Genomic DNA, 25396 nt, shown 5'->3' on the forward strand with positions numbered 1-25396 from the left:
TGCACTCTGATTTCTCTTATCTTCCTTAAGTGCAAACATTGCACTTTTCCAAAAATAAGAAATTAATGTGAACTTGAGACATTACCTGCATGTTATGTACATTGACTGTGTTGATCTTTATATGTTTAATACTGCAACATATTTCTGCATTTTGAATTGTATGTGCTGAAGCATTTGCACCAGGATTAATTAAGTCTAAACCCATAGTGACAGAAGCTGACCCATAAGCTGGCTTAACCCTTTTGTGTTTTGAAATAGTTAACATTCTTGAATTAATAACCTTTAACTTTAAGAGAACATTTTTAAACTTAAACCAAAGATTTACGGACATTTTAACTGTAGCAGTATTACTTATCATGTTTACATGCAAATGACTTTAATTGATTAATTTTAACTTTTTGAGCTGTTAACTAAAAGGTGCATATAAAGTCTTACATAACTTTATTCTCTTGGAAGAATGTGTGCCATTAAATGTAGCTTATTAACCTTTTTTTCTTCTTGGCTGTGTGCAGTCAGACTGGAAACTTGAAAGTTCGTGGAGATAGCTGTTAACTGGATAATGTCTGTTATATTCTGAAGGAACACTGCTTTGATTTAATACTGGTCTGCTAAAGATGTTTGAGGCTTTTTTGAAATAAACAGTGGTGCTATGTTCTTTGGTTAACAGCTGCATTTTACTATATGTAGAGGTTGTCTGCTCTGTTCATGTTCTGCATGAAGTATTGCTGTCATTTCTGGCTTATTCTGTATAGAGTTTACAGTCTTTATTTATGGAAAAATACTGGTATGCTGCTGAAAAGTCTGTTAGGAAGCATTTGCTGTTACTATAAATTGTCAATAAAACCTTGAAGTTAAGCTGGCTGTTGCAGTAAAACTATACTCGAAAAGGTTACTTACTGCAGCTGTGTTTTAAGTTTTCTGATAAGGCTGATTTACTTTGTAGAACACATGTAGTTGAACGAAACACTTTTATTCTGTACATTTTTGCAGAACACACATAGCGTGACCAGGCCTGGAAATGAACAATATCTTTACTGAAAGGGTGGTTTGTAGCACCGTTGATTACCTTTACTGGGGCCTCTCAGCTGGAAAGCCTCCAGAGTACTGTTGAAATGTCCACAGTACTTTTGCTGTAGTGATTTGAAAGAACAGTCACTGTGAATTGAAGAAAGTATATGCTGCACTGGAAACTGGATTTGAAAGAGTTAACTGTCTCTGATTTTCTGATTGTCCAGAGTAGCTGATTGCTGGGTTGCAAGAATTATGCATCTCTCTCCAGACAGCAGGCTTGTTCTGGTGCTATTGTAAGAATCGATAATACTTTACTGTACCGTAATTAGCTGGAATGAGACTGAGAACAAAGGTCTTTATCTGTTAATTACCCCAACTCATGCTGAACAGGTGCCCATCTTTCCTTTATAGACCAAATCTTGTGCACTTTTTAGAATGAATCCTCCAAACACTGCAGTTCATTTCAATAAGTCTTTATTAGATGTTCACAATATCCAAATATTGTCTTCATTAACAGTACTGAAAAACAATTAGTGTTCAGAGTTACTGCATGTCATATTCTGATTGTCCTGAACAACGTAAACTAGCATAGTCTTTATATGACCTGTCTTCTGTACTCAGCTGGAGTGTCATCTTCTCTGAAGTAACAGGTCAAACAAACTTACTAACCTTAACTGAACTGCTGTCCTGAACACAGCATATTATATTGCTTCAGTCCGGTATTTTTCCTTATTTACTTTTCCTAAGCTTGGTCTCAGGCTTTGTCTCATATGTGCAACACTCCATTAAGGAACATTCTGTAGCTAGCAAGGTTGTATCTTTCCCTTGAGAAAAGAACATTCTGTCTGCACACTTTATGCTTATCTTTCCTTTCTGATAAACTCTCTCTCATACTTGACCAGCAAGGTTATTTTCTTTCTGCTTAACTGTCTTTTATGCATAAATGAAATACAATTTATTTTACTCTTTAGCCTGTCTAATGTTTAATAACTACATTAAAATGGAGGTCCCTAATCTAACATGGACGTTCCACTCTGCCAAAGGGAGTTGGCCTATCTTGAGGTTCAAGACCTTCCTCGAAAAAGAGCCATTCAAGTGGTCCAACAGGACAACGAGGGTCCAGAACTTACTCTTGCTTCCTTTTGTTGCCAAAGAAGACCGGGGACCTGGGTCCAGTTTTGGACCTCAGCGATTTAAATCTATTTGTCAAAAAGTCCAGGTTCTGGATGGTCACTGTTCAGTCAATTCTGCCTCTCCTGCACAAGGATGATTGGATTTGCTCAGTGGGGCCTCAAGGATGTGTACTATCATATAAAGATCAACGGATGTTCCAGGAGACATTTATGCTTTCAGGTGGGGCCAATCATTACCAATTCAGAGCCCTCCCCTTTATACTCACCACAGCCCCCGGGTGTTTACTAAATGTATGGCAGTGGTGGCGGCCCATCTCTGGTTGCAAGGTTTCCAGATTTTTCAATCCCTGGATGATTGGCTCTCATGGCTGCCACGAGGCATTGACTATCTCTGGCCACCAGATATGTCCTCAGTCTTTTCCAGTCATCATGGTGAATCTTCCCAAATCCAATCTAGTGCCGAGCCAAAATCTGGAGTTCATTGGGGTCCAACTGGACACGGCATCAGAGACTGCAGCACTGACTCCCAACAGGGTGCAGCTAATAAGAGATCAGGTCTCTGTCTTGCTGGATCTATCATGTCCGTTGGCTTGCTTGATCCTCCAAACTTTAGGCTTGATGGTGGCTGCAATTCAGCTAGACCCTCTTGCCAGGTATCACATGCAAGTTCTCCAATGGACCCTGGCAGTCCAGTGGTCCAGTCTGTCTCCATCCATGTCTATGACCTTAAAGTTGACCCAGGTATGCAGGAATCATCTTTCTGATGGCTTCAGTCTCTGGATCTATGTCTAGACTAGCCATTTTGTCTTCCCCAACCCAAGGTCACAGTGACCATAGATGCCTCCCTGTTGGGGAGGGAGTCATTTTCAGGGCAGGATGGTTCAAGGCACATGCCCCCCCCCCAGAGACCAAGTTCACATAAATGTCCTGGAGATGAGGGCAGTCCTTCTAATGTTGCAAGTCTTTCAGGAATGCCTCCCTCTGGGGACCATTGCAATTCAGATGGACAACATAGCTGTTGTTTGGTGTATCAACAAGCAAGACGGAACATGGTCTTATCCTCTGTGCAGACAAGCCAAGACAGTGTGGGACTGGGCGATGTCTTCCAGGCACTTTCTCCTTGCAACTCACATTCCTAGGAGTTCCAACGTGTTGGCCGACAGACTCAGCAGGTCCATCTTGAATCCTTATGAGTGGTTCCTGAATCTGTCAGTGGCGAGACAAATCTTTGATTGTTGGGGTCAGCCTTGCACCGATCTCCTTTCCACCCAGTCAACCACAAATGCAGCAGTTACTATGCCCTGATCCCCCCAACAGGGGAGTCACCCAGGGACGTTCTAGCTCACTATTGGCAAACAGGTCTCCTCTGTGCTTACCCTCCCATTGACCTTCAGAAAGCTCATTGCCTGAAGACCCCTCTCATCCTCATTGCCCTTTTCTGACCTCATCAGGTGTGGTTCTCCTTCCTGAGGTCTCATCTGAAGTATCCTCCTTGGATACTAGATCCCTCTTCGGATCTTATTTCCCATCCCTGGGGGCCTCCACTTCCCAATCTCTGGACTCTTTGTCTAACTGCATGGTTTCTTCAGTTTTAGTAATCCTTTCACAGTCCAGGCTTCCTTCCCTGGTGAGGGACATTATTTTGGCTTCTCAAAAACCATCTAGAAAGAAGGTATACTCCAGTAAATAAAGAACGTTTTCCAGTTGGGCCAAACAAGGAAATCTGGATCCCTTTTTAGCCCCTATGCCTGATATTTTGCTCTTTTTGTCTTCTCTTTTTCTGGATGAGGCGAGTTTTTCTACCATTAAGCTACAGTTGGCTGCCATATCTAATTTCCATATTAATGATGAGCCTGCCTTTTCTTCCAAATTGTGCAAAGCCTTTCTGAAAGGAGTATTTCTTCTTAGGCTTCCTATTAAGGATCTATTCCTGCCATGGAATTTGACCTTGGTGCTGCAGTCCCTGACGCAAAAACCTTTTGAACCAGCTGGTTCATGTGATATTAAATTCCTTTCCTTTTTTAGTGGCCATTACTTCTCCCAAGAGGGTCTTGGAACTTCAGGCTCCGTGCATTAAACATCCGTTCATGATCTGTCATAAGGACAGGATGTCTGTTAGAACAAATCTTTCCTTTCTTCCCAAAGCAGCCTTGTAAGCTAATCTCAATCAATCGATTAAACTACCTGTTTTCTTCCCTAAGTATTCTAATAAGGGAGAATATATTTTGTGTTGTTTAGATATTCACAGGAAATTACATTTTTATTTAAAAGGGACTGGGGAATTTAGGAAGTTGGACCAACTCTTTGTGGCCTTCTCTCACAACAGGAGGGACCAGGCAGATTCCAAAGTGACTATTTCCAGCTGGCTTGCTATTTGTATTTCTTTCATTTATGCTAGTAGGCATTTAGAGTTATCCATACCAGTTAAGGCTCATTCTACTAGGTCTGTTGCTACGTCATCAGCCTTCTTTGCTAGACTTTCCATTGATGAGATTTGTGCTACTGCAACTTGGTGTAATCCACATGCTTTCATATTGCATTGTAAATTGGATTTGGTGTCTAGGAATAGGGCTTCCTTCGGTTCCTCCATACTCCAGCATATTCTTCTTGAGGCCACTCAGGATACATAGTAGCTGGGGATTCTGATCCATCTGTGATGAAGAATGACATGGATAGCATCAGATAAAGAGTTATGTACTTACCATGACATAACTTGGCATTTGTGTTATCCAGTGTCATTATTCATCACATTTCTGCCACCCTTCTTCCCGCTTCTTTTGGGGGTTCTGGCGAGGCTGATTTAGCTTACATTGAGCTACAGTATTTTTGGCCTTCTAATGCATTTGTTTCTGCATTTCCACTGAGTTAGCAAACTCAATTTGACGGTTAGAAGGTAGCAAAGGATTATGGGAGGGGAGGAGCTTGAGCTCTGGATCTGCCTGAGAAGTTGCCTGCTCGGACGCAAGGTCAGATCGAAGACCAATCTGTGATGACTAATGACACTGGATAGCACAGATGCCAACTTATGGTGAGTACATAACTCTTTATAAGTGACTGACAATTTGGTTAAAAATCCAACTTGTTAGATGAGATAACTGGTGGCATCTGTGAAGCTTAGAACTTTTGAGGCTTATATGGCAGCTGAAGTTTTAAACCCATGGGCTGATAATATATGATTATTTTATGATAAGAGGTAGGAGGAGGATGCTGTCTTCAGTGAGCAAAGTTTATTAACAGTAGAGGAAGAGGTCTTCAGATGACCTTGGTTCAAAGAGTGGAATATTGATTTTAAAGACACTAAAGTTACTGAGCAATCCCCTGAAGACTACCTTTTTAAAAGACATTTGTTAAGGGGCTTGTTGTTGACCACTATGTTGTTGACCATTAATAGGTGTTAAGATCTGGCCTCTGTCAACCAACATGGATTAAAATATATTGATTAGTAGCTGCAATTTTGTTTTTGTAGTAATGAGGGTAAACAGCATGACTGAAAGATATGGTGTTTCCTTAATGTAAACTAAATCTTCTGGGAAAGCAAGAAAGTAGCTACTAAGTGGTTAAAAAGTAAAAAAAAAAAACATGTGACATTGTACTATAAGAAGAAACTGATTACATAAGGAAAAAATGGGGAGGATGATTATTTAACAGGAAAGTCCGACTGGGCACAGGTGCCATTTTTCACTGGTGGCCCATGGAGGAAAGCTCTAAGGTATCGTATCTAATGCAATCAGTATATTAACAATAGCAACATTTATAATGCAGTTTCAGTGAATACATAGCCATTATAATAACATTTGTATTGATGTTCACAACATTAAATTTACAGGCCTTGTACAGAGACTTCACACATAGAAGAGTGTCTATAAGATAGGTAGTAGTAAGAAATACAGTAGAGTGCGATATTAGAGGAGATGAACAATTCTGAATGCTAACAGAGAAGTACTGATGGAATAGTACTTTGGTTGTGATAATTAGAAGTAGATATATAGTTTAAGTACTACAATAAAGTGACGTATTATTAAGGGATAAGCAGGTTAAGTGATTTAGTGCTTTAAACGGAGGTATAAAAAAGGTGATGAGGGGTGTCAGAACTGGGACAACGCCAGGAGGTAGAGACGGAGGCTTTTAGAAATGGTTTGAAAAGATGAATGTATGTGATAGATCTGACTGCTGAAGAAATTTTATTTCAAGTTTTAGCTACACTATTGGAATAGAGACTGACCCCAGCATCCCTTTGCGGTTTGTAGATGGCAAGCAGTTTATTATTTGACTGAAGGGGATGATTTGGAAGATAGTATTGGAGTAGGGGTCTAATTGCTGGGCAGGCAGATGAGGTATGGATGATTTTATAAGTTAAGGAGAGCTAAGAAAAAAATATGTGGTGAGGGAGCTTGAGCCAATTAAGTGTTTTTAGTGCTAAACAATGTGGGGTCTGGTAATGATTTGTTGCAAGCGAATGTGGCGACTTTATTATAGCACTGTTCATGTTTAGAACTAAGTGAAGCTTGTAGGTTTGTCATGGAAGGGAGTCCATATAGGAACGAGGGTAAGAGGTAGGTGGTAGTTCGAGTTACCTTGGCAGAGTCTGTAAGGAATTTCTTTAATCTGTGTAAGGTGCCTAGTTTTTTGTGGGTTTTCTTGATGCTGTTGCCATTATGGAGAACCATGCCCATAGAATGAAAAAAAAAACATGTTTATTTCATCATGTTTTAATGTTTCCTACATTTTAACACCACTTTTGAACTCTGTACTTGTTTATATTTTTAAATGCAATTCCACAGTCTGCCCACAAATGGAGTTCGGCATCTTGATTTTCTACTCTGTCTCTAGGTACCTCACAATGCATTGTTTGGCTGTAAAATATTACATCATAGCCCCTAAGCTTCTGTCATTGCATTGACTTTACATGTGTTTTCACATATACCCTGCTTTATTTTAGTCAGTCAGTTTTAATTTCCATTTCTTGCTTTTCAATGACTAATACAGGACAAATGGATAATCACACAGAACAGTATTCTCAGTGTCTTTTACTTCTTTTTCTTTCTAAAATTACCAATTTTCATTCTTTTGTTATGCCTGAGTTGTAGTCATTAAACTTCATCTCCCCCTCCCTAACACCTCCCCTTCATATCTGTCGAAGTGGCAAAGGTAATTTGAGCTGTTTGCTGCTGTGATTGATAGCTCACAGCAAGAGACAAAGTCCATGTACTGTTGTCTTATACTATCCACCCACTTACAGTGGGACACTTAATTTTGCTGTACCATAGCCTCTTTCTGTCCTCAAATTTTAATCCTTACTACCTACTAATTGGTAACACATTGTTTGGCAAACCTTCCAACCTCATTTTTCAGGGATCCCTGAGAAAGCAGAATTCTTAAATAATTCTGTCACAAAGGCTGTAAAAAAATAAAACATTTTGTTTTTATATAGCACTGTGATGCACTTAAAATAAGACTTCTTGCCTTAATGTGCATTTTCTAAGCAATAGTAATTCAAGTGTAAACTATCACATTATTGACTTAACAGTAATCACCACTGATTTCCTAAGAAGTTATGATGGACAGGATTTCAAGATAGGGTATAATAAAGCTACTCCACCACCTTTTTTTTTAGTTTTATCAGCCCTGATGATTTTATAACAAAGTAATGATATTTCAGAATCAAGTATATTGGGTTTTAGTCATGTCTCAGTTACAACAATAATATCTGGTGTATTGTGGGAGATAAAAACGTGGAATTCTAAAATTTTATTAAAGAGTATTTAAGGAAATTAATTTAAGCTGTTTGGGTGAGTTTGAGATAGATGGGGCTGGGTTTTGCTGTTTTTGGTGATGATGGTGTGGTCCCCGTTTTGGAAGCACATGGGTGGGAGGGAGAGAGTGGCTTGGGGGGGGATGAGTTTTTGAGGCTACTGCAGAGTCAGAATGGGAGTAGTGACCAGGGTCAGGATGAATATCTCCACACAGTTGTAAAAAAGAGAGAAATGGATATGTTTGGTAAGCTTGTTTTTGGTTTAACTATAGCAGTTAATTTTATTTTGGAGTAATAGGTGTGAGGGTTTAGTAATTTAAACTTGAAGTAAATTGGGTGAGTCTTTTTATATACTGGAAACGATTAACAGTGAGGTGGGGTGATTTGAATGGTTAGAGGTGGAGCAAATAGTGGGAGAAATGTGTACAAGATTAAGTGATATGTGGTAAGTTGTAAGGTGATAAAACAGGAAGACTAAGGCTGCAGTAATATTTAAGAGAAGCATGGCATGTAGGTTTGTAGAGAGAAATGTCAGAGAAAGAGGAGCTAGAACACTGGGGTATGAATATAGGAGGGGTAGAACACTGAGTATTAATATAGGAGGGGTAGGAGTAGATAGCTGAGTGAGGTGGGTGGTGCAAGCTGTGATCACTGTGTTTAGTTGGTAAATATAAGAGAGGAAAGAAAGTTAAAGTGCTTAAATGCAGACTGATGGTTTAGGAATTGTGTCTGTATTCCTGTAATGCCAAGGCTTTTATGAGCAAGTGCTGATCCACATTAATTCTATGTTCCCATAAAGTCCTACATGTGATATTTTGTCTTTTTACATATATTCTCATACCATGATTGCTGGTATGAAATATTATGAGCAAGTGCTGATTCAGTTTACTTTTGTTGTTTTGGAAGATCCTGCATGTGACTCTTTGTCCCTTGTTCTAGGGGTAGTGTTTTCTCATACCACAAAGGCTAGTGTAAGATGAACTGAGCAGATGCTGATTCACTTTATTTATCTATTTAGTGACAATGGTTTACTGTGAAAGTCTGACTGGGTCCAGAGTATCCACTTTTCAGCAGATGCTCTGGAAGAAAAGTTTGAAATGCAATAGTTTATACAGTAGTTTAATTCTTTGGTTCCTGAAAATCCTACATGTATTGTTTTACTATGTGGTCCAAGTGTAATATTACTTGTATCATGAAGGCTGGTATATAAAAATTTGTACCATGTGTTTTAATGTTCTTTATTTCAACCAAGTCCAGCTGTTTTCAGGATGAAAGCTCACACTACACTTTGATAATGTAACAGTCTATGCCATATGTATGAATGTCATCTGTGTTGCAGATAGTTAATGCCAAAGTCAGCTCACAAAAATTTCCTGTAGTTTATACTGAATAAATTTATAAAATCGACAACTTCAAACATAGAAGCTCAGAAGATTCACCACACAAGGTCGAAACACACAACAAAACAGCAAAATAACTAAAACCAACGTGTTTTCAGGGGGGAAACCTCCTTGCACTCCCTGCTAATTATATATCAGCTCTGAGATCGCACTACAGTGGGGAAAGGGAAGAAACAGTTCTGCAATCTTGTGCAACTTGCTACTGGTTATTCATTACTATTAAAAAGCTGGTAGCGATATGCCTTCACTAATGTGTGTTTCGATCTTTTGTGGTCAGTGTTCTGAGGTTTGATTTTGAAACTATTGATTTTATGAATGTATTCCACTTTTATGTAGGTAAGGAAATTTCCACTTGTTTTTTCTGTATGATGACAAACTTATATTTTCTTTCTTGAATGGCATAGTTGTGAACTGTATTATAAAAATACAGCCCTTCAGGCAGAGACAGATCTTCCTCAAGAGAACATTTCTGAAAATACTGGTGGTCTGGTACATCTGTTTTTAATATCTCATTTTTGTGCATTTCATATGAAAAAAAAATAATTAAGATTTATCTGATGTTAGCTAAGATGCCTAAAAATTGTGTGGCTGTTTTTGACAAGCAATTTGGTTTGTATTATATCCTGACATGAACTGACCTGCCATAATGGATATTGATTTTTCAGCTGGAAGGGTAATTTTACCTGCTAATCTGTAACGTTAAGTACTGGAACATTGTATTAGTTACTTACTGGGAAAATATCAGTAGAGTCTAATGAAGGTGCTTCCCCACAGTCATATGTGTTAGCCATAACTTGATAAGGGAGGTTTAGGAACTAGAAAATTTTGTATTAGATGTTAGCACTGTGCTTTCATCATTTTATCCTTGGGAGCTGTCCACATTCCCAGTGCAATGCATTTAAGTGTTTTGGATTTGTTTTTAATCAGTTTACAATAACACACACAAAGTAATTGCTAATTATACTGCTTACATTCCATGTGAACTGATGATTCTAACAAGTAAACCATCAGTAAAATTTTAAAATGTTATTAACCATGAAACATTAAACTTCAAAAGTTACTGGATGAATCGGATTTAGAGAGTAGCTTTCTAGGTCTAGCTTCATATGCCTTACTGTAAAGTTAGAGTTACCTTAAAGAAACATATAAGCACAGTGAGTGGGATTCATGAAATGAAATCCTAATGCAGTGGCCAAATTTTCCCTAGTAGCAGAACGTACCATCTTGGGTCTCCTCTGAAAAGACACCAGCATCAAACCTATGTAAATTGTAGAGAGCAGGAGTGAGTGTGTCATAGTGGAGTACTTATCAATACTGCCCTAGCCCATGTTAATTTATTATGCAAGAACAGAATATAAATCCTTTACATTATACTGCACAATGGCAAAGCCTGCAGGATGAGAGTGCAGTGAATTGTAATGTTTATGACTCCCACCATAACACTCAACTTTCCATCTATAAAATGTGGAACTACTACTACTTAAAATGTTAAACAGTCAAAATGTATAACACTTAGTAACAGCTTCAACCAGCAAACTAATAGCATGGTTAAAACGTGTTATTTTATATTTATAGACATTTCTTTAGCTGGATTAATATGATTCAGTATTATGTATCATGGGTACAAGTTAAAAAAAAAAAAAAAAAAAAAACAGTAAATGCATGGCAAACTCTTTCATTGTGGAACACTGTGAGATATGGACTATTTAAGACTCAAAATGAGGAACAGTCCTCATAATGAGGTACAGTTTGATAAATACTACTCCCACTATCTGCCAGAAGTTTGTTTTGCACGTGAAATTCACTCTGTGCTGTCTACATAAGCTTTGAATACAGAAGTAGCTTTGTGACCTAAATGCGTTTCAGAGGACCTAAACTCTGTGACTCTGTGTATAAAATATGTAAACCTTTCAAAGTTAAGAAAGCATAGTAACTAATGAAATTCTTGACATACTCTCGAACAAACCATTACATTTAAATTGCTTGATTGTTCCCCTGTGACTTCAGATCTTGTTCACAGAGGGTATAAACCTAATAATGCAAAATTATAGAGAAGCCGTTCATTAACTTCACTCCCCTAAAAGATAGGGACAAGAAGATACATGGTACTGTGGCCATTGGTTTTGTGTGGTGGGTCGTCTCTGCACAAAATATCTAGGCGTCCAGTGTCACTTGTTAATTTCTACACTCTAACCTGATACAGGAGTATTTAAGGTCGTTCAGCAGCACCTTTCCATGCTGTTACAAACAGGATGGTAGAAATATTGTATAGATGATGCACACATTTACTGCTCTGTAATGGGAAACAGGAGACTGCAAAATAAGCCCAGTAATGACTGAAACCCTAGCAGTAGAATTTCAGCCCACTTATTATTCTAGCTATCGTAAATTACATCACCGAAAAGTGATGCTATGAACAAGCATCTGAAACAAGTGTTCACCTTATGTTCTAAGTGGCAGCATTATGTATTGATGGCGGCAGTACAGCAGAACAGAAAAAGCAAAGATTTGATAGCATAGCGTAATACATGCCTGTAATGGTGAGAAAATGGTAACGTACAGGTCACAGATATGGTATGGTGATGATATTTTGAACATGTCAGCAATGCTGTAGACTGATGTGAGCATAACATACCAATGTATATACCTACCATAGCCTTCCTGGAGTACTGAAAGGGTATCTAAAGATGGTTTTCTGCAGCCCATACAAGAGTTGCTAATATTGTTTTTAGCAAGCATTGTATCTGATGCATTCTGTCGAGTAAATGTTTAAATCACTATAGAGTTTAATGATAAATGCTTAAAAGGAAACTATTCCAACATTTAGAAACCTGTGTTTCTAAGTGTGATAAATTATGGTTTCATAATAAGGTTATATTTTTTAAATCCCAGTAACTAATGGTGATGATGTCATACCTGTACATGCCTATACACACATTCACCCACTTGCATGCTCACACAGTATATCTGTTTCTGTCCCTAGGATTGTATACTCAGAAACTGTGATTAATATGTAACTAGCAAGATTCAGTGATACTTTAAGCATGCTGATTTATTTGTGAACATTATGTTGTTACAGAGATGTAATTTTCTGTCATCTCCATGCTGCTGCAGTATTTGAAACGCCTATTCCTTCTGTACTTTTTCTATAGTCCTTTCTGGCATGGAGTGACTTGCTTCCTCCTCGCCTTTGGAGGTTTTTTGTTTCATTGCACACCTGCTTTCATCATCAGCTATCCAGCTGCTCCTATTTGGCTCAGTTCTGTATTGACTAATGGAAAGCCCTTGCTTTACAACTCATTCTGTGCTTAAGGGAACCCAGCTGTTGGTTCTGAACTCAAATCACCTGCTATTTGCCTGCATATCTCAGCTGGAGGGTTTCCTCTGTTGTTTCGGCAAACATAATGTTTAACTGCTGAGCAAGATTTTTTTTTTCCCCAATTCTTTTTTTTTTTCTTGAACCGGATGCTACATTGAACCTGAGTATGTACTAAATTGCTTTTAACTCAGACTACAGAAAGTTGTTCTAGAAAACTGCCATTTTTTGTGTGCAAGTCAGTTTCTTAGATTTTCATTTTGTTGCCTGTTAGGTAGGCATCTTCTTAGCTTGGAAGCATTTACATAGAATTTGATATTCATTTTCTCTACAATTTAAGGGTAGTTCTGTGGATAGTAATAGTAAGAACTAGGCATCATTTGGGTTTGTGAAAATCTTCTGCCAATCATTAGCGAACCGGTGCTCTGCTGTGGCGACCCCAACCGGGAAAAGCCGAAAATCAAACAACAATTTACTGAATGACAAGGTCGACATTTTAGCTAAGTAACTTGACAATCTGTAAGCATAGGAAGAGACATGTATTTCAATTTGTTTGTGTCTTGAAGCCACCAATGAGTGAGTGGGGCTTTAGGCACGGCATGGTTAGGTTTCACCTGGAGTATTATGGTCCACTTCTGGAGTTCTGAACATAAGAGCCTGCAGGCTGTATAAAAATCTTAGGAACAGCTACTAAGTTTGGGATTTTGCATTTTATACTGCAGTACGGTAGAAGGGTTTTTAAATACTTCACTAGATGAGGGACGAGCAAAATGTTCATGTCCACATTGCTCACCAGAAGTTGTAATCATCATGGCATGTGACCTGAAAGCAAAAAGTGTCAGTTTTAAATCTTATTAATGGAGAAAAAAGTTTACTTTACGGTGCATTCTTCAGTAATCTGAGTGATGTACATTAAGGGCTTTACTATGATGGAGGGGGCATTTAGTAGGGAGTTGTTTAATATGGACATGCTGAAGATTATTCAAGACTGAGGCGTTTTTTTTAGGCAGATAAAAAGCTGATACTTCCTGACACTATACTTCCATAAAAACTTTCTCCTAGAACAAGACGATATCACTTGGGCAGGCATACTACACCTGGGAGCTTATTCATCTGATTGTGTAGATGTAAACAAGTTCATAAGCAGGGTTCTATGCAGTAACTGTGCAAGCAGAAAGAACATAGTTGTTGTTCTAATCAATATTTTCATTTATTTTTGTTAAATATGGTTTGATATTTTACAGTGGTATACAGCAGATAAGCTACTGAATTTGGAACTGTTCCACATGAACTTCTTATAGGGTCATAGTTAAGTACTAGGCTAGCTGCCCTTGCAAGCAATTTAAGCCAAGCCATTTTCTCTTTTGATGCTTGAATTAACCAATCCCATTTGGTGTTGGACTGGCCTTACATATTCAATGGTTGATGATTCTATTTTACCTGTAGTGAGAATAACTGGGATCAAACCATAGATAATTTGAGGGGAATTCTTAAAACAGTTACTTTGTAGTCATATAGAAGGTGGTGCCATGTTGTGACATCTCTGTTTTTTGGCAAACATCACTGTTTGTAGACTGATGTTTCATACTTGCTTGTTAGCCGAGTGTACCACCTAGACTTTTTATAGAAAAAAGGAGCCATACAGATGTACGTGCATGTATGTCTGTGTATCTGTCTTTATATATATATATATATATATATATATATATATATATATATATATATATATGTATAATGTATATAGTTTACCTTCATGTGTGCGTATTACACATGGGCGAATAGCAATTGTCCGAAAGGCAGTTTGCAAACCCCGAACTGAAAAAGGTTTGAATGTGCAATGAGCGAATGCACAGTGACATTCGCTCATTGCACTTTCTACATTGTGGGAAATATTGCACTGTAGTGGAGATCGGAAAATGGTCCCTTTCCCCCACTGTAGTGTGATCTTGGAGTTAGAATATTAAAGTGGGGGTGTGCAGGGGAGCTTGCCCCCCTGCTTTACACTTCTTTAGATTTTTATTTCAAATTAATGTTCAAAAATCAGCGAATCTGCTTTTTGCTTTGTTGATTTTTGAACATTTAAAACTGTCACTGTTTTCATTTTCGTGGTTACGATTCGCTCATATGAGCAATCGCACCACTGTGATACGGCTTTGTAAAGGTAAACCTCTATATATATATATATATATATATATATATATATATATATATATATATACATACACACATACACATACATACATACATACAGACACACGCATACATACATACAGACACACACATACATACATAGATAGAGATCAAACTTTAGTTGATAATTCTAAGACCATAATGCATGCATGGACAGTTTACACCTAAAAGGTTATTCTTATACAAACATGAGCAGATACCCTTATCTATTCCATTAATTGAACTGAGTACTGCTTGGGTGCAGTCAACCAGCATGTATTGCACTTATAACTTTGCTAATTGTGAGTCATCAAAAATATTCACATAGTGCAGCAGTTGTCATTTTCACATGCATGTGAGGGTTTTTTTAAAGGACTGACAGCTGTTTCTATAAAGTGCCTGTATGGAGTCAACACCTCCTTCTTCTCTAACCTATTTATGCATTGAGGATGGAATTTAAGTTACAGCTACAGTATGCCCACCAAGATCCGGTTCCCCTGTCCTGCAGCTCATTTTAAAATATATGATAGAATTCAGTCTTACTAAGTGGCTGCAGTAAGTGTGCAGCATGCTGTAACATACTGTACGTTGTGCACAGTGCCTAGGCTAATGCCTATAGACTGTACTGCTTTATGGTAGGAATATCAGACATCTATCTTTTGGTTGTGGACCACTTCTTCATGCCTTGCTTGTTTGCAATCAAATGTGTCAGCAAGGGTTCACAGAAACACTTCAACTGTAGTCATGGAGTAATGATTCATGCCCATACTTTTCTTACAGGGGAATGTTTTCTGCTGAGAATAATAAATTCTGAGGTCTTGCACCTCTGCAAAAATTATATAGTCACATCAGAGGATGTTGAGCAACCAGACATAGATAACCACTCTATGATGAAATTGTCCGTGAATACAAGTGCAAGTTCCCACTGCCCTGTATAAAGGTCTATGTTTTATCTGTGATGATTTCTGGCATTTACTTTGCGTACATTTCTGTACAGATTATTATTTGTAGAAATGTTTTACAATGTTTGCTGCTGCTTATTTGAACTTAAATAATGCAGTGCAGTCTATTATGTAGTCTTTAAACTTGAATTTTTAATTTTATGGTCGTGTTTTTTCACATGCTCCCACTGAGGAATGATCTTGCCCAGTCAGACATCCCTTTTAACAAAATATAAATAAATAAACAAATGAGTTTTCAGACTAAAAATCAAAACAAGTAATTTTTTGTTATAGCTTCTACTCCATATAAACATTCAAGTATGCTACTGTAATTGATATTTGTTGTGATTTTCATATTTATTGGCATTGCAGAGATTTAATTTAGCATTATCTCTTCAACTCAGAACATTAACTTGCAGAAGGTTTTGCAGAAAGCACACACACATCACAATCCAGTAGTTGTTCTGAACTACAACTCTGATGTGAACCTTTAACAGCATTTCCCAGTTGTGGGGTGTTTGTTGTATTGATATCTCAACACACCACATTTTGTGAAGCATGAGCCCAAGAGGCAAGTACTTTACAACCCTGGGCTTGTGGTAATAGCTGTTTAGTATGCAACTTAGAATATTTTATGTATTAAAGTGCAAGTTAAATAGTGTAGGAAAAATTATTATACATTTTTGTGTTTATCTTAAATGATTCTTTCACACATGACTTTCTTGTAATGAAAGTAATAAACACTGGTCAGCATCATCATTTCTTATATTCTTAGAAATGTTTCTACACATCATCTTCTAAGATCCCACCTCATGAACTGTGCAACCACTGTCTGAAAATGTCATTTCATATACTGACCGTGAAAAAAATGTTTTAGACAGAACTTTGGATTAACAGCTGCAAAATGGATGAGGTGGGCTTTCATAAATGGTATGCTGAAAATTGAATGTGAAAATGTCATGAAATTTTGAAACTCTGAGGTTGTGTGTGTTTATTTTAATATTAAAAAAGATCAAATTATCAAATTTTACAGAAAGAGGCAAAAGAGCAAGGGTGGCACAGTAGCTAATATTTGGATTTATGTTTGTGTTTGTGTGGGGGAGGGGTAAACTGCACTGGATAATCTGTGAGGGTTTTGAGTTTTCAACCTAGCACCAAGATTGTATTTTCTTTCAAACGGAAAGTAACACTTCCATCTGAGTTGTTGCCATGTACAGTCTGTGCAGATATTGCAATGTGGCCTAACTCCTACAGCTGCTTTTTTAAATTCATAATCATTATTGATGGTTATATTTTATTTTGTCCTTTTTACATGTCAGATATTTTATTTATTTACTTATTTAATATTTGTTGACCGGGAAAGTCAGACTAGGACAGAACCTATTTTCAGCAGAGGCCCGGGGAGAAATGCTCTAGATGCATGTCTTTGTGGGAGGAAACCGGAGTACCTGGAGGAAACTCGCGCAAATGCAAGGAAGGCATGCAGACTCTGTAGAAAAGACACCCCAGAGGAGAATTGAACTGGAGAACCTCCTGCTGTGAGGCAATAACATTAACCGCTGAACCACTGCTCCAACATTATATTTCTCTTTACTTTGCTCTGATATTACATTGCTTATTTCACATAAGCTTATTTTCATTTATCTTTTGATAATTTTAATGAAAGTAAAGCAGATTACATGTTTGTGAAGTGTTTTACTTAGTAGGCCTAGGGGTTTCTGTGTAATACATTTATTGTCTGAGAGCCTTATTTTAGATTTTTAGGTTTAAGAACAACATAGGTTCATAGGTTACAACTTCCAAGATAGCTCCACACTGAGTAACTGCGTAATTCTGGCTATCCCAATCTGAAAACAGAAACTTAGCAGAGAAAGCCAGTGGACCTAGATTTCTGGTGATTTTCAGTAACTGACTATTAAGTGCACTGCCTGGATGCCAGGAAGAAAGAAATATAAAGGACCTGGAGGAAAATCAGCTACAAATGGTGAGAAAAAAACACACTGTGAGAAATGCTGCAGTTGTTCAGCAAGAAGCAGTGCAAGTTCCAGACATGACTTCCTGTAACCTAGAGGAAATTAGAAAGCAGCTGCACACAGACCTGGTTAAAATAAATTAAACACTGATGGAGTATATCAGCATAAACAATAAAAAGCTGGAAAAAATGGAAGAAGCTATGAACAGATATTCAGATAAGGTAACAGAACTGGAAAACTCAGAGAATAAAATGAAGAAAAGGCTGAATATGAGACTGCACAAGAAGCAATGTGTCAAAAATAATAGAATTAGAGGACAGAGCATATAGGGAAAACCTGAGATTTTCTGTTGTCATTTTATGAAAGCGCAAATAAGCAGTTGAACTGGTATTCCACAACAGGAATTGTTAATTGAAAGGGCACACCATGTTTATGCTCCATATCTGGTTACTAGAAAACAATCTAGACCATACCTCTCAACCTGGAAACATCAAAAATCTGGACAAGGCCCATGAAAAATAGGTACAAATCTGTATGCTGATTAACATCAAATTTGCATACATAATTACGTAACCCTGCTCACTCCAATGGAATTGTGGGATACCAACTTTCAAATGCAAAAGGAAGAACAGACAACCAAAATATAGCACCAAAGTCCCCCTGCAGCCATTCTAATGTCCCATTACTTGTCTATTTCACCCCATTTACCATAAACACTGTGTATACTACTTTACTTCAACAATGATTATTTGGATTTTATTTTTGCATTTTATAGCACAATGCACAAACACTAAGACATCTGCTAAACAAAGCAATAATGTCTCACAATGAAAATAGACTTGGCATTAAAACGTCTCTGCCATTGAAACTCACATTCATTGAAACAGCATTGAAACCCACACACCACATCCAAAGAAAATGCATCTGACCAGTGGTGGATAAAGATTATCTTTGGACTGTTTTCAAGTCATTGGCCCCTTGCACACAAAACAATAAACATACACGTGTCCATTAATACACCTTCCTGACTTTATTAAATCATATTCCTTGTATAATACAGCACACTTGTTAGACAGAACACATTTTAAACTTATTATCGGAACATTTTTCCAGTAGGCAGTGAAACAAAATGCATGAACCAATAATGAAAAAACTGCTCAATTCAGAACATCTCTGTCATAAAAGTCTACTTCCATACCACACTATGTGTATATATATATATATATATATATATATATATATATATATATATATATATATGTGTGTGTGTGTGTGTATATGGGTCTATGTTAAAACATCGAAAGTGCAGTTCATCGAACTGCACTTTCACGAACCTACTTTAGCGAAAGTGTATAACATCGAACATGTACTTTCGCTAAAGTAAACAAAACAAAATTTAAAAATACACACACAAAAAATGTAAACACTACTATGCAGGGGAGCAAGCCCCCACACCCCCCTACTTTAATATTCTAACTCCAAGATCGCACTACAGTGGAGAAAAGGGAATATTCCCTTATCCCCACTGTACCGCGATCTCCACAAAAGATTTGTTAGTTGTACATCAACAGAGTATGTTGATGTACAACTAACAAAACATGCAAACTGCATGTTTTTTCGTTTTTTACTTTGTTTTAGCGAAAATGCATATTCGATGTTATGCACTTTCGCTAAAGTCATTTTGTTAAAGTGCAGTTAGATTAACTGTACTTTCAACGTTCTGACAAGGACCCATATATATATATATATATATATATATATACATATATATATATATATATATATATATATATATATATATATATATATATATATATATATATATCATGACAGTAGTGTAAGCCATAGGGATCTTGCACAGCTTCTCGCACTTATTTTCAATTTCAGTTTTTTTTTTTTTGGAGGGGGGGCAAACATCTTGGAAAGTTGTTAGAATAAAATGTGTTACCACAATGCATTTCACTGCCAAGTCTTGAACCAAGGACCCTGTGCACCCCACTATGCCAAATCAGCAGTTTCCTGAAAGATAAGAGGACTGAATCTTAAATGGCTATTATTTAGTGAATTCAGTTCTCACTTCTCACCATAGCTCTAGTCTCAACCTCTTAGCACAAAAAACCTGGACAAAGCCAATAATGGGGGAATACAGCCCCAAAACAGGGATAAATTTCAAGTACTGATCTTATAAACTTAGAAAAATTGCTAGAATAAAATATTTTGTTTTTCCATTTAGTTTCTGAAGAATATGAAGTCTGAAATTCAAATACTTGTCATTATTTAGTGAATTCAGTCCTTCAGTTATTTGCTACAATCCAGAAAACCACAGATTTTATGAGGAACAGATCAAAAATATGAGGCTTTAATTCACAAGTGGTGGTGGCTAGGGACTTTAGGCTCTTTTTACCTTGTACCCAAAGTGTAGGGTTTGAGCCTAAGTACGTCTAGCCACCAGGTGTATTACATTAGGGGCATTTGTGCGCGCGCACACACACACACACACACACACACACACACACACACACACACACACACACACACACACACACACACACTAATAAATATGTTTCCTACTTCAGCCAAATCTCGTTCACTCGGTTCACCTGCCTCACAGAAAGAGAAAAGATCCATTTGAAATTGCCAGCCCGCTCGCAGATAGAGCCAAAAAAGCAAAGATCCATACTAAAACGCTTGTTTGAATAACTGTTTCCCACTCTCAGATTGCGGAAATGGAAATGCATTCAAAATGATCCAGCCAGCCAAAAATGTGTGCAGTGGAGCCCTTGAGCTCAGTTCCGACAGGCTGGTAGCCCCAACAGAGCTGACATCATCATACATGTGATGACATCAACTCAAAAAACAAATGGGGAAAAAATTAAAAATAAAACATGGTGCCACTTGGGAATTGTAATACCCCATTATATGGACCCCAAAACTCAGTAAAAAATGAGTAATTCGGTACAGTTTGGAGGTATGATCTAGACCTTTAATAGTAAAGATGCAGTCTTATCAGCAGAAGGAGTTGATTCTGACAAAACTGTGGCAGAAGGACAATGTATTAAAAGTGAGACACAGCAGTGTTTGTGGAGAATGGCTACTCATTGTACACCAGGCACATGAGGAGTAAATATATTCCATTATTTAGGGAATGTCAAGAAGCAGGCATGAGATTCAAACTGCTGTACTCAGCCATCTTCAAAATATTTTTCCCTGGAGGGACATAATCATTTTTTGAACAAATACATGCTACGGAGGAAATGCAAAAGTGAGTGAGATGTAAAACAGAAGGAGGTTCTGCTTCATGTCCTCCTGGTGATGAGGACTACAGAGAGACTGAGCTGTGAAATCTTTTCCACTTTTTCAATGGAAAATGCTTGAGAGAAGGAAGAAAACATAAGGATCGAGTAAAAGAATCAAGAATATGTTGGAAATAAAACAGAGACAGGATTTGGGAGATTATGATAAACAGGAATAAAGCTAATAACTTGGAAATTGTCAATATAGGGTGATAAAGTAGTAATTATATTGGTGAAACACGACAGAACAAGACAATCTGAGAATATTAAACTGCTTTGGACTTTGTTCATAGGTTGATATTAGCCTATCGGCCCTAGGGCCTATACAAGCCTAACCATAACAATTCCCTGGCTATTTCTTTCCACAGTGTTTACATCCCTGGACCCCTGTCTAGCAGGGCGATTGACGTGATCCCCGGGGTGAATGTCCTATGTCCCATCCAATCATCAAGGTTCCTTTTGAAGATGGCCAAAGAGGTGCTCTGCTTGACATGTATGAGCAGTCTATTCCAAAGTCTGGGGAGTCTCTGTGTTAGGAACCTATCCCTCCAGCATGTTTTGTTCATTGTGATGACAATGTTTAGATTCCTGGAGCTTGTGGCTCTGAGGGATTGGGATTTCTTTAAGTGTAGCATGCCCAACAGCTATGGATTTGACATGATCTTGTATGTTAAGCAGAGATCACCTCTGAGTAGACAATATGCGACAGAGTATTGGAGGAGTTTTTTTTAGACAGTCAGCATAGGGCATCTGCTTTAGGCCTGTGATTCTTTTAGTGAGGTATTTCTGCGGCCTTTCCAGTTGCAGATGTCTTGAGAGGTACATATCAAACTGGACATTGTATTCTATAATGGATCTAATGAGGGATGTGTACAGCTGGACAATGACCTCCTTTTTTCTGGACGAAAAGCCCTTAGTGATGAGGTGTGCCACATAGAAGGATTTCCTGACTGTTGTGGTGATTTGGTTATCAAAGGTGAGACCACTGTCCACCTATGTCCCTAAGTCTCTTATCACACTTTCAGTGTTTAGTGTACTGCCACCTATGTGGTAATTCATAGGTACATGTTTTTTTCCCAAAGGGGAAAACTATGCATTTCTTGGCATTGAGCTTGAATCCATGCCTGTGGCACCAAGCATCTGTTTCTGTAAGGTCCTTTTGTAGAATATCCACATCATTTGGGGATTCAGTAATGGCTTCCAGTTTGCAGTCATCTGCGAACTTTGTTAGCCAGAGTCCCTTAGTGTTGGCCTGTACTTCAGAGAAGTAGATGCTAAATAAGAGTGGTCCCAGGACTGAACCCTGAGGTACTCCACTTGTCTGGAGCTGGATTTGGAGTCAGCTACTTTTACGGTGTGGGTTCTGTCAGTAAGCCAGTTGTCAACCCATTGAGTGATGTAGGGATTAATGCCCAGCTTAGTAAGTTGATCTGTGATTCCATTGTGTTGGATGGTGTCGAAGGCCTTGGCAAGGTCCAGATAGGCTGTGTGGACCATCTTACCCTTGTCCAAGGCTCTGGAGACTGATTCGAAGAAGTCATTCAGGTTCAAGAGACAAGATTGGCCCTTCACGAACACAAATGCTTAGGGTCCAGTGTTTGAAGGTTGCTAATGTCTTTGTTTATAAGTTCCTTGATAATACATTCCTTGGCCTTGCAGTTCAGGCTTGTCAGACTGATGGAGTGGTAGTTCCCAGGATCTAAGGTGGATCCCCCCTTGTGGAGTGTGATAACTGTAGCTGTGTGCCATTCAGTGGGCACGAAGCCTGAGGTGAGGCTGTGATTAAATATGACACTTGGGTGAGGTGTCACTTCATTTTGTAGTTCATGTAGTACACAGTCTGGGATGTTGTGTGGTCTCATGGATGCTTATTCTTAACTTTGGAGTGTGAGATTTTTCCTATGTGGCCTTTATTACCAGAATTTGGCAATCTTTCGCTATTGAGATGGGCCCTTTAGGAGGTAAGGGGGGGGTGACGTTTTCACTAAATCGATCTGCTAGGATCTTGGCAATATCCTTGGGATCAGTATATTTAATGCCATTCTGTTTTAGCTGAGAGCAGATCTGAGCATTGCCATTTAAATTCTTGACATAGCTATAGAATGCCTTGTGGTTGTCTTTGGAATCTTTGGCAATTTCATTTTCATAACTAGCTTTGGAGGATTTTATGAGGGATCTCAGCTTCTTACAGAGGCTAGTAAGGGAGTTTTTTGCATCCTGGGATTTTCCTCTTTCCTGCAACAGTTTCTTCCTTTTGCTGTAAAGTTTGTTTATGGCAAGGGACCACCAGATTGGCTTCCTTTTTTTGGAGGAGAGCGTCTTGATTCTATTGGGGATGGCACAATTCATGCACAAGTGGATGTGCTCGTACAGTGCCTTAGTGTAGGATTCAGCAGTCGAACTTTCAGTTCCCATCTGTATGGGTGTCATGAAGTTTGTCACTTCTGACTTGAGTAGCATGAAGTTGGCTTTGGAGACATTTTTTTATGGAGGTTACCTTACTGGGGGGTCAGGGTGGGATGTGGATGTCAAGGGTGATTAATTTATGGTCAAACCTGACCAATGAGGGGGTGACCATAGGTGTGGAGCATCGATTTCCCATGTTGGTAATGACCAGGTCCAGGATATTGGAGCCTCTGGTGGGACTAAGCATTAGTTGATCCAGGGCATTGGAATTTATGAATTCCAAGAACCGTTGGGCAAAGGTGTTGGTACATGAGTAGTTTTCCCAGTTAATGGCACAGTAGATGAAATCACCCAGTATTAGGGTGTTTGGTTGTATCTTAATATTTTCCAGTATGTTTAGAAAGGTGTAGTGAGAATTTTGGGGGATGTTGGGGGATCTGTAGCAAGCTACACCCGGAGAATTTCGGACGCTTTGTGTTGGCCAACTAGCCTGGTGTTGTGAATATTCTTGGTGAATATGGACACTCCTCCACCTTTAGTGTTTCGGTCCTGGTTTGGTGGCCGGAACATGTGGTAAGAGTTGCAGCCTGGTTTTGCAGGGGTACTCTCTGGAGCCAGGTCTCAGTTACTGCACAGATATTGATGTTCTCCATTTTAAGAGTGTCTCGAGAGAGTGCATTTTGAGGTTTAGACTTCTAGCATTGAGTAGCATTACCTTCAGATTTTGCATGCTTGTACCTGTTATGGTGGTGGTTTTGTCCTTTGAACTTTGCCTAAAAAAGGCAGTATGGGGTGGCAAGAGCCTTAGCCAGTAACCTGAATCCCAGAGGCGACAGATGCCAACCATCTCTGGCAAAGCATCATGGTCTGTCGATCATGTCGTCCCAGGCAGACAAATACTGGATCCCCTTTGAATGACGCCAGATGCTTAGCCAGTTGTTGAAGTGAATCATTTTGTCCTTATACTGTGGTATCATTCTGGGCAAAGACAGCATGCTACTTAGGGCTAGGGTCATACCTGCCTGGGCCACATGATCTGAGAGCTCTTCTATGTCTCTTTTCATGTAGTCCAGGGAGATGCGTCTCAAGTCATTCACTCCAACATGGACAATGACAGAGTCGTATTTGTACTTGAGTGCATGTGTTATGTGGCGGATCCTGGCACCCAACAGTCAGCTGACTGTAATTTTCTCCTTGTTTGGCCTTGTGAGTGGGACATCCATGTGCCTGACTATAGAGCCACCTATGACTAATGTGTTGGGTACGTTGTCTTGCCTTAGGGGGCTGTTGTTGGGTGGCATGCTTGTGTTGTGAGCTATGTGACACTTTGTTTGTGATTGGTGTTTGTATTTCAGCTTTGGAGGTCCTTGTTGCTTGGACAGGTTACTGTTAAGGGCCTCCACATATGTGGGTTTAGTGGTGCTATGTGTGGGTGTTAGTGGTGTGGGTTTAGAAGGGCTATGTGTTGCTTAAGGTGTAGTGTGGTTGTTAGCCTTCTCCTCCTGAGTGTCTAGCACAATCTTGGATGGAGAGAGCTTTGCTTCCAGTTTGGCTATGTAAGTGCATCTCTCACAGATTATAGTGTTGGGTGGTAGGAGGATAGGGTTGTCTGTATTCATGAGGCAATTGCTGCATTGCCCCATTATGCCCAGATTCACCAGGTGGACAGGAGAAATCACCGGAAGCTGACCCTTGGACATGCCCGGTTTGGTGCTTTTTTTTTTTTTTTGTAAAATACAAGAGCTGTTTTCCCTTACCTTAGCAAGGTACTTTGCAATTATAGGCTGTTTAGTGCCTACAATTAATTTCTCCTTATTAACAAGGAGAGTTGAGTGCTTGTATCAGTTTGACTTTCTAGTGCTTTCCAGCAAGTTTTAAAGCAAGTGCTAGTCACAGGGATGCTTAAAGGTAAGATGAAAAAAAATGGTTTATCCTAAACACTGCAGTGTGCACTAGAGGAGTTAGATGTGAAAGTAGGTAACTTAAATTTTACCCATCTAAA

General features: G+C 38.7%; 1 protein-coding gene across 1 annotated transcript in view; it reads left to right on the forward strand.

Annotated features, from left to right (window-relative positions):
• LOC122795855 (xanthine dehydrogenase-like) overlaps nt 1–25396 on the forward strand; it is a 5725158-nt gene that overhangs the window by 2287364 nt on the left and 3412398 nt on the right. The gene's annotated exons all lie outside the window — the stretch shown is intronic.

Source organism: Protopterus annectens, chromosome 2.part2 (assembly GCF_019279795.1).
Source record: "Protopterus annectens isolate FY-2018-M chromosome 2.part2, PAN1.0, whole genome shotgun sequence".
Classification (NCBI taxonomy): Eukaryota; Metazoa; Chordata; order Ceratodontiformes; family Protopteridae; genus Protopterus; species Protopterus annectens.